This window comes from Galeopterus variegatus, unplaced genomic scaffold (genome assembly GCF_000696425.1).
Source record: "Galeopterus variegatus unplaced genomic scaffold, G_variegatus-3.0.2 Scaffold2522, whole genome shotgun sequence".
Taxonomy (NCBI): domain Eukaryota; kingdom Metazoa; phylum Chordata; class Mammalia; order Dermoptera; family Cynocephalidae; genus Galeopterus; species Galeopterus variegatus.
The window spans coordinates 146,751-157,106 of NW_007728633.1; positions in this window are offsets into that span (position 1 = coordinate 146,751).

The following is a 10,356-nucleotide window of genomic DNA, read 5'->3' on the forward strand; positions in this document are numbered from 1 at the left end:
GATAAAATGTCATGTCTCATGTGTCCTGGTTCTTACGTTTTCCTACCTCCCTATATCAAGCATGATATAAGGGCTTTCATGGCAAATTTTATTTTAACTGTTTCTATGGTTACTGGAAATGTTGGGTTTAGTTTCTAAAACCATGTTTTAAGTAGCTACAGGAGCTATAGATTTGAATCTAATGTTGCATTAGTCTTTTCAGTTATCTTCTACCTCCTGTATTTTCTACTGTAATAATGTAATTTAAGGCCTTCCACAATGAACGGTTCACTTTATTCCCTGGGTTTTCTATATAAACAGTTTTCAATATATGATTTGGTTAAAAATAATTTGTTATAAAAATTCTGTTTGCAAATTAAACTGTAAAAGTATCCAAAGTCTTAAAGGCAATCATTTGTGTGATAATTTGGTATGTCCAGAGCCCTACTCATCAATGAAAATCTCTTATAATAATTGAATTCATTAACCTGAATCTTGAGTATTTGGACCATTGCTTGCATGTTAACATTTTCTTGCATTTTTAACCCCAGGTGTCCTTAAGCTCAATTGTTTGCTCTTTGATTTTCATCCTTAGTGAAGCCATGGAGAACAAACATGAAAAGTTTGTGAAATCATATGTGGCAGGTGTTGGGAAGAAGAAAGTTGAGCTTTTTCTCGCTGAGAAACTTCTGCATTCAGTTTGTATCTTTCCAGGCAGAACAAAAAAATACTCTTCATATAACCATTTTCAAACGTACGTTAGGAAAGTCTTTAAAGTATTTTATGCTCAGAATATACTTAAATTGATAGGAAGGGACTTGTAAAGGAGTGCAAGTAAAAGAAATGGCCCATGTATTAAACACAGTAAAAATTGTTGAAACTGTTAAGGGTCAGCATGTTCTAATTGGGAATCTAAATACAATTTATATTTCCTATTGGTTTAGAATATTCATTATAAAGAATGAAGTGCAGCAATAATTATATATTCCCACTTGGTCATACTGGACTGTCTTCATTCTCTTAACATACTTAGTAATGTCTCAAGCATCTGGCTATTAACATACCCTCGTTGGCATTTTTTAATTGCCATGAGCCAAATATTTCTTCTCTACGATTGATCCATTTATTTTAATGGCTGCCTTTTAATTTTCATCTTTCTTTTTCTTGCTGCTACCCATCTATATATATATAGTCATGGGGGGTGGGGGGGTAGCCACATTTTTTAACGGAAAGACTTAGTGTTAAAAATGACCGTTTTGAAGGTTTTTTTAATTAGTGAAGGAAACTAGCCTGGAATAATGTCACCAGAGACTGAGTGGAAATTGCCCCTTTTGAAGGTGCCTTTCTTATGAGCCAAGAATTTGGTGTTCAAAAGTTCATCCTGAGGGAAAAATAACATGTAATATAATTTGAAATAAAGATATAGTAACCTTTAGAAGAGCATTATAACTGGTAACATTGTGAATGGGGTGATTTGTTTAATGAATAACTTTGATAAAGTTTTCGTGCACAAACAAAATGTATTCACTAGATTTCGATGTAGTGATCTCCTTTTACTTTGTAATTTGTAGTCCTCAAAAGGTTTTTTTGTTTTTGTTTTTGTTTTTGTTTTTGTTTTTTTTTAAATAAAATCCATCCTTACACTTAGGTTTTACAGATCAGTCTTTTTTTTTTTTTCCTTTTACTTTGTAATTTGTAGTCCTCAAAAGGTTTTTTTGTTTTTGTTTTTGTTTTTTTGTTTTTTTTAAATAAAATCCATCCTTACACTTAGGTTTTACAGATCAGTCTTTTTTTTTTTTTTTTTTTTTAAATTTTATGTTAATACCTACTGGTACTTTTGTAAATTCTATGTTAATACCTACTGGTACTGTACGTTATGTGTTTAGATGTCTTTACTGTATAAGCATTAAATAATTATTGCTTCTTTTATCCTATGACTCCCAAAGTGTAAACATCTACACAGAATTCTCATATAACTGAAACTACATTAACATTTCTACAACCAAGTCATTGCATGTTACTGCCGTACAAGGTGTTCCCTGTTTTATTGATACCATGTATAGCAAAAGTGTGTAGTCTTCCAGAACTACATTATGATTTTTGATCATAGTTTTTTCCATCACAACACAGTAGTGTTTACTTGCTGTAATATTATAGTGAATGGATAAGTCACCTGTGACAGAATAGTGTAAAGAAAGGGAATGCTTTATAAGAAGACTTAGATTTTCATTTTGAATTTTAAGTGGTAATTTTAGAACCCAGCTGCCAGTGTCAACCTATGGCCTCAAATATGTAATTCTTAATATAGATGTTAAAATTGTACTTTTAATTATTATTGGATAAATGTTAATTGATATTTTTCAATTTGGTGTCAGTTTCTAAGGATAAGTCTCTTGGATACTATAATTAAATGTTTGTTTACAGCTGATCGTAAGTTTCTTAATCTTATACTTTGGGAGTATTGTTCTAGAGATGTTTATTATTCTGTTCTTACAGAAACTCCAGACGCCAAAAATGCCACAGAATATTTTGACATAGCGTAATGATGGTGGGGATGGGGAAATGCACGTGACCCAGAGATTAACTTCTGATCAGTGTTTTGCAAACTTTTTCCTATTATTATCACATCGTCTCCCCAAGAAGCTTAGACTTTTTTTTCTAGTTGCACCCCCAGTAAATTTTAATATCATAGATACACTATATGTACTGTATTTGTGCTTTATACATGAAAAGAGTAAGATTTTCTTGGTCCCCTTGGAGATGATGTCACCCCCATTGAGAATGCCTGCTCTAATATGTCTTTTTTAAAAGGGTCAGGAGACTTAGTAATAGACGTGTGCGTTGGCAAATATGTCTTCATGCTTATCCATAGTGTGAAGCTATATTTTTTCTGTCAGAATAGAAAATAGAGGAAATTTCATTTTCTTCCAATCACTTTATTTCAACAGTTGTGTTTTGTATCTTAACCCACCACAATAGACACCATGTCTTCACAGATTCATACTTGATTTTAAATGTAATAAAGTAAAATAATTTGTGTTCCTTCTAATCTACAAAATTAAGTGAAAACCCTTTAGATGAATGATTTATTTTAAAGTCGTGGCCATAACACTGATATTATATTATTACAGTATTGAAATTTTACTGAGGAACCTCTACTGTCATATTTAAGTAGGCTGCTTGCAGGAACTGAAACAACTATTGGTTGGCTTTAAGTGTAACATAGATGCCAAAGTTTTAGTATACATTATCATTTAGACTTCTGAATTAGCTTTGTAAAAATTTTCCTCAGATGCTATTTACAGATGCCATGTAAAATAAGTTGATAAGCGTTTCTGTGGGAATTCTGGTAAGTTGCCTTGATATGATTTTTTCATGTTCAGTATTAGTCCTGTGCTGTCAGTATTAAATATTTCTATTCACCAGCCTTCTTAAGCCCGAAGGTTTAAAATGTTAGAATTAAAGAGTTTTTCAGTAGGCTTGATTTCATTTAAGTGGAATTTGTAAGATATAAGTACTTTCTGACTTCTCAAGTAAAGAACTTATAATTGGCTTTTGTCTAAGAACCTGAATTACAGTGGATTTAATATCTGAACAGTCTTAGACATAAATGTATAAAACTGGGTCAGAAAAGCTTCCTGACTCCTTTCTTCCCTATTTCTTGCCCCTCATTTAACCATAGGCAATTAGCAGCCATATCAAATCCAATCATTTTCATTTTCTAATGTATTTATAATCTTTTTATCTTTATTCTAGGATTAGAGTCAGTTCTTAATGAATTGAAAGGATGGGGATACTTTACAAATTTACTCAATCACTGTCAATTTAGTAACCCTTAATCAGAATTTTAGTTAAAAGCTCAACTGCTTGTGGTGCCTACTGTAGTGCCCTAGAGGAGACAATGATAAAAATCTGCCAAATCCCTTTATAGACTTTATCCAGAGGGACCAATATCTTAAACTATGATATGATTAGAATGTTTGTGGTTGTGTAATGAATTTGGGGTGCTAAAAAGTTTGGGCTGTTCTGTTTCAGGGAATTTCTGGTGTAATCATTTAAAACTGAGCAAAACAAGCTAGGACCTAGTTCATGTTAATATGCTAAGGACAAAAATAGATGAAACCATTTTTTTAACACTGAAATTCTGAAGGCTGTGCTTAAAAGTTAACTTAGTGGTAAATCTGTTGGAAATAACTGACCCTTTTATAGACTGAAGCCTCTTATTTCAGAAGGATGTTCTACATTCTCTGGCATTTTAAGAACAAAATATTTTCTCTGCGAACACCTCATTTCCATTCTAGTTAGGTATAATGGAGTCTCGCATGACAAACAGTTGAAGAGGAGAAAACTGGATAGCTGGTACTCCATATAGCTTTTGACACTCTGACCAACCTCAAGTACAGCCATCCAAGCCAATAAATTACATTGCTGCATTATTTCTGTTTTAACTGTGAAACTTGCTTCTTGTCTGTACCCTTAAAATTGAATAAAATTTCATGAGACTCCTTGTTAATGTAGAGAAAAGCAATGACTGTTCAATGGCTGTACACTAAGGCCTGAGTCCTTGACCTTATCATTTTGCCTCTGTTTTCAGTATCACCTAAAGGCTCGTGCTTGTCACGTACTGTCTTAGTCCATTCTGTGCTGCTGTAACAGTACCACAGGTTGGGTAATTTATAAAGAACAGGGACTTATTTCTTACAGTTCAGGAGGCTGGGAAGTCCAAGAGCATCTGGCAAGGGCCTTCATGCTGCATCATCCCATGGCAGAAGGTAAAGGAGACTGAATGCATCCTTTTATCTATCACAAACTCAGTCCCATGGTAACTAACCTTATTTCTTACAGTTCAGGAGGCTGGGAAGTCCAAGAGCATCTGGCAAGGGCCTTCATGCTGCATCATCCCATGGCAAAAGGTAAAGGAGACTGAATGCATCCTTTTATCTATCACAAACTCAGTCCCATGGTAACTAANACTTTGATAAAGTTTTCGTGCACAAACAAAATGTATTCACTAGATTTCGATGTAGTGATCTTTTACTTTGTAATTTGTAGTCCTCAAAAGGTTTTTTTGTTTTTGTTTTTGTTTTTGTTTTTGTTTTTTTTTAAATAAAATCCATCCTTACACTTAGGTTTTACAGATCAGTCTTTTTTTTTTTTTTTTGTAAATTCTATGTTAATACCTACTGGTACTGTACGTTATGTGTTTAGATGTCTTTACTGTATAAGCATTAAATAATTATTGCTTCTTTTATCCTATGACTCCCAAAGTGTAAACATCTACACAGAATTCTCATATAACTGAAACTACATTAACATTTCTACAACCAAGTCATTGCATGTTACTGCCGTACAAGGTGTTCCCTGTTTTATTGATACCATGTATAGCAAAAGTGTGTAGTCTTCCAGAACTACATTATGATTTTTGATCATAGTTTTTTCCATCACAACACAGTAGTGTTTACTTGCTGTAATATTATAGTGAATGGATAAGTCACCTGTGACAGAATAGTGTAAAGAAAGGGAATGCTTTATAAGAAGACTTAGATTTTCATTTTGAATTTTAAGTGGTAATTTTAGAACCCAGCTGCCAGTGTCAACCTATGGCCTCAAATATGTAATTCTTAATATAGATGTTAAAATTGTACTTTTAATTATTATTGGATAAATGTTAATTGATATTTTTCAATTTGGTGTCAGTTTCTAAGGATAAGTCTCTTGGATACTATAATTAAATGTTTGTTTACAGCTGATCGTAAGTTTCTTAATCTTATACTTTGGGAGTATTGTTCTAGAGATGTTTATTATTCTGTTCTTACAGAAACTCCAGACGCCAAAAATGCCACAGAATATTTTGACATAGCGTAATGATGGTGGGGATGGGGAAATGCACGTGACCCAGAGATTAACTTCTGATCAGTGTTTTGCAAACTTTTTCCTATTATTATCACATCGTCTCCCCAAGAAGCTTAGACTTTTTTTTCTAGTTGCACCCCCAGTAAATTTTAATATCATAGATACACTATATGTACTGTATTTGTGCTTTATACATGAAAAGAGTAAGATTTTCTTGGTCCCCTTGGAGATGATGTCACCCCCATTGAGAATGCCTGCTCTAATATGTCTTTTTTAAAAGGGTCAGGAGACTTAGTAATAGACGTGTGCGTTGGCAAATATGTCTTCATGCTTATCCATAGTGTGAAGCTATATTTTTTCTGTCAGAATAGAAAATAGAGGAAATTTCATTTTCTTCCAATCACTTTATTTCAACAGTTGTGTTTTGTATCTTAACCCACCACAATAGACACCATGTCTTCACAGATTCATACTTGATTTTAAATGTAATAAAGTAAAATAATTTGTGTTCCTTCTAATCTACAAAATTAAGTGAAAACCCTTTAGATGAATGATTTATTTTAAAGTCGTGGCCATAACACTGATATTATATTATTACAGTATTGAAATTTTACTGAGGAACCTCTACTGTCATATTTAAGTAGGCTGCTTGCAGGAACTGAAACAACTATTGGTTGGCTTTAAGTGTAACATAGATGCCAAAGTTTTAGTATACATTATCATTTAGACTTCTGAATTAGCTTTGTAAAAATTTTCCTCAGATGCTATTTACAGATGCCATGTAAAATAAGTTGATAAGCGTTTCTGTGGGAATTCTGGTAAGTTGCCTTGATATGATTTTTTCATGTTCAGTATTAGTCCTGTACTGTCAGTATTAAATATTTCTATTCACCAGCCTTCTTAAGCCCGAAGGTTTAAAATGTTAGAATTAAAGAGTTTTTCAGTAGGCTTGATTTCATTTAAGTGGAATTTGTAAGATATAAGTACTTTCTGACTTCTCAAGTAAAGAACTTATAATTGGCTTTTGTCTAAGAACCTGAATTACAGTGGATTTAATATCTGAACAGTCTTAGACATAAATGTATAAAACTGGGTCAGAAAAGCTTCCTGACTCCTTTCTTCCCTATTTCTTGCCCCTCATTTAACCATAGGCAATTAGCAGCCATATCAAATCCAATCATTTTCATTTTCTAATGTATTTATAATCTTTTTATCTTTATTCTAGGATTAGAGTCAGTTCTTAATGAATTGAAAGGATGGGGATACTTTACAAATTTACTCAATCACTGTCAATTTAGTAACCCTTAATCAGAATTTTAGTTAAAAGCTCAACTGCTTGTGGTGCCTACTGTAGTGCCCTAGAGGAGACAATGATAAAAATCTGCCAAATCCCTTTATAGACTTTATCCAGAGGGACCAATATCTTAAACTATGATATGATTAGAATGTTTGTGGTTGTGTAATGAATTTGGGGTGCTAAAAAGTTTGGGCTGTTCTGTTTCAGGGAATTTCTGGTGTAATCATTTAAAACTGAGCAAAACAAGCTAGGACCTAGTTCATGTTAATATGCTAAGGACAAAAATAGATGAAACCATTTTTTTAACACTGAAATTCTGAAGGCTGTGCTTAAAAGTTAACTTAGTGGTAAATCTGTTGGAAATAACTGACCCTTTTATAGACTGAAGCCTCTTATTTCAGAAGGATGTTCTACATTCTCTGGCATTTTAAGAACAAAATATTTTCTCTGCGAACACCTCATTTCCATTCTAGTTAGGTATAATGGAGTCTCGCATGACAAACAGTTGAAGAGGAGAAAACTGGATAGCTGGTACTCCATATAGCTTTTGACACTCTGACCAACCTCAAGTACAGCCATCCAAGCCAATAAATTACATTGCTGCATTATTTCTGTTTTAACTGTGAAACTTGCTTCTTGTCTGTACCCTTAAAATTGAATAAAATTTCATGAGACTCCTTGTTAATGTAGAGAAAAGCAATGACTGTTCAATGGCTGTACACTAAGGCCTGAGTCCTTGACCTTATCATTTTGCCTCTGTTTTCAGTATCACCTAAAGGCTCGTGCTTGTCACGTACTGTCTTAGTCCATTCTGTGCTGCTGTAACAGTACCACAGGTTGGGTAATTTATAAAGAACAGGGACTTATTTCTTACAGTTCAGGAGGCTGGGAAGTCCAAGAGCATCTGGCAAGGGCCTTCATGCTGCATCATCCCATGGCAGAAGGTAAAGGAGACTGAATGCATCCTTTTATCTATCACAAACTCAGTCCCATGGTAACTAACCCACTCCTGAGATACAGCACTAATCACCTCTTAAAAGTTCCCACCTCTCAGCACTTGTACTGGAGATTGTTTACAGCATGTGAAATTTGAGGAATGCATTCAAACCATAGTATTTGCAAGCAGTAAGCATGCAAATAATAAATGAAGAAATGCAATCTGACAATAATTTCTGGATTAGTAGGGGATAATAAGTGAAGATATGAAAAGGGAGTTTGTAAAACTCATCAATTAATGTCATTAAAAGACAACTAATGAGGAGGGATGTTTGCCTGTAGAATGAAAGCTGTTAGGTGAAATGTTTAAATATTAGGAAGCAACTTCTCTCACATAAGTGTAGTGGATTGAAATTATGTCCCCCCAAAACTCACTGAAACTTGAATTGCATCCCCCGAGTTTTATGTATTAGAAACTTGACCCCCACTGTGACTGTTAAGAGGGTGGGAAATCCTATCATAGTAATTGAAAGGTGGAGCTTTGAAGAGGTGATTGGATTGTAGGGCTGTGCAGCAGTGAATGGATTAAAAATGGTGGTTGGGGGTGTGGTTCTGAGGACTTTTAAAGAAGAGGAGAGTCTGTCTGCTTCCACCATTTTGCAATGTGAGACCCTGGGTCAATGTCACCACCACCAGATGGACATTGGACTTCCCAGCCTCAGAAACGGAGCAGTAAATTTTGTTTTCTGTCTAAATTACCCAGTTCCATGTATTTTGTTATAAGCAACAGAAATGGAGTAATACAGCAAGATTATATTCAAGTTATTTCTGTTCTGTGGTTAGTGTTGCTGGGACTGATGAGATTAAGACAGGATGAGAACCTGTCAACAGTATTAAATTCATGTTTGGCACTGCTGAGCTTTAGGGCTATGATAATGAGAAGCACTGGGCCCCAAGATTGAGGCTCACAGAAGAAGGTAGGTAATGAAGAGTGGGCTGAATATAAAACAAAAGGGTATGGTAGGGACTGGCAAGTTGGAAAGTCCAGGTTCAAGAGCTATAATGTATAAATTATTAAAATACCATGATAAAAATTTTAAACACTATAACTCTTAAGAGCTCACACACTGCTAACAGCCTTTTCTTTGGGCCAGTTTTTAAAAACAGTGGTAATTGTTTGGTTTTTTGGTGGCTGGCCAGTACGGGGATCCAAACCCTTGATCTTGGTGTTACAAGGTGGCACTCTTAACAAGTCAGTGGTGATTGTCTAACATCCCAGCTGCCTGGGATGTTCAGGTAAAGAGACCATAAAATGAAAGGAAAAGATGGAGAGTGTGATATCCATAGAGGGATTTAAAAACTTGACATTCCTGGGAACCTAGAAGGTGATGTGAATATGTAGCGCTGTATGCAGGCCCAGGAAAGATCTAAGAAGGTCCTAAGCTCTCACCTTGGGCTGACTTAGATTCTATGAAATCAGAAAGTAAAGGCTAGAGCAGAGTTGTAAACTGCTAGAGTGTTGCACGCCTCAATATGCACATAAAGCCCTTCAACAAAAGCTTATTGGTTCAAGGCATTTTAAGACAATTTTCATCCAAACAGCTGGCCACTCAGCTAACCAAGTAGAGACTTAAGTGAGCACCCATAACAAAAAATACAGACTTTACAAAATTAGTTCAGGAAAATCTCATAAATAGCGGTAACAACAACAGCAACAAAAGACAAGAACAAAAAATCCTGGTGTGGGAATGGGGCGATCTGATTTCTAGAGTTGCCATATTACATTATTTAAAAAGTTGAATTTGGGCCGGCCCATGGCTCACTCGGGAGAATGCGGTGCTGATAACACCAAGGCCATGGGTTTGGATCCCTATATAGGGATGGCTGGTTAGCTCAATGGTTGAGTGTGGTGCTGACAACACCCAGCCAAGGGTTAAGATCCTCTTACCGGCCATCTTTTCAAAAAAATAAAAAGTTGAATTTGCAACAACAAAGAAATTGTAAAACAGGAAAGTATGGCCCATCCACAGAAGAGAAACGCACCAATAGAAACTTCTTGAAGAAATGTACGCATTGGACCTAGAAGGCAATTATTTTAAATCAGCTATTTTAAATATTTTTCTAAGACCTAAAAGAAACCATGTCTAAAGACCTAAAATAAAGTATGATGATGATGCCTCACCAAATAGAGGATAAGAAATAAACAGAAACTATAAAAAGAACCAAATAGAAATTCTGGACTGCCACTGGCACCATTGTCCAGTCCCAGGACTGTCACCCACCTTCCTGCA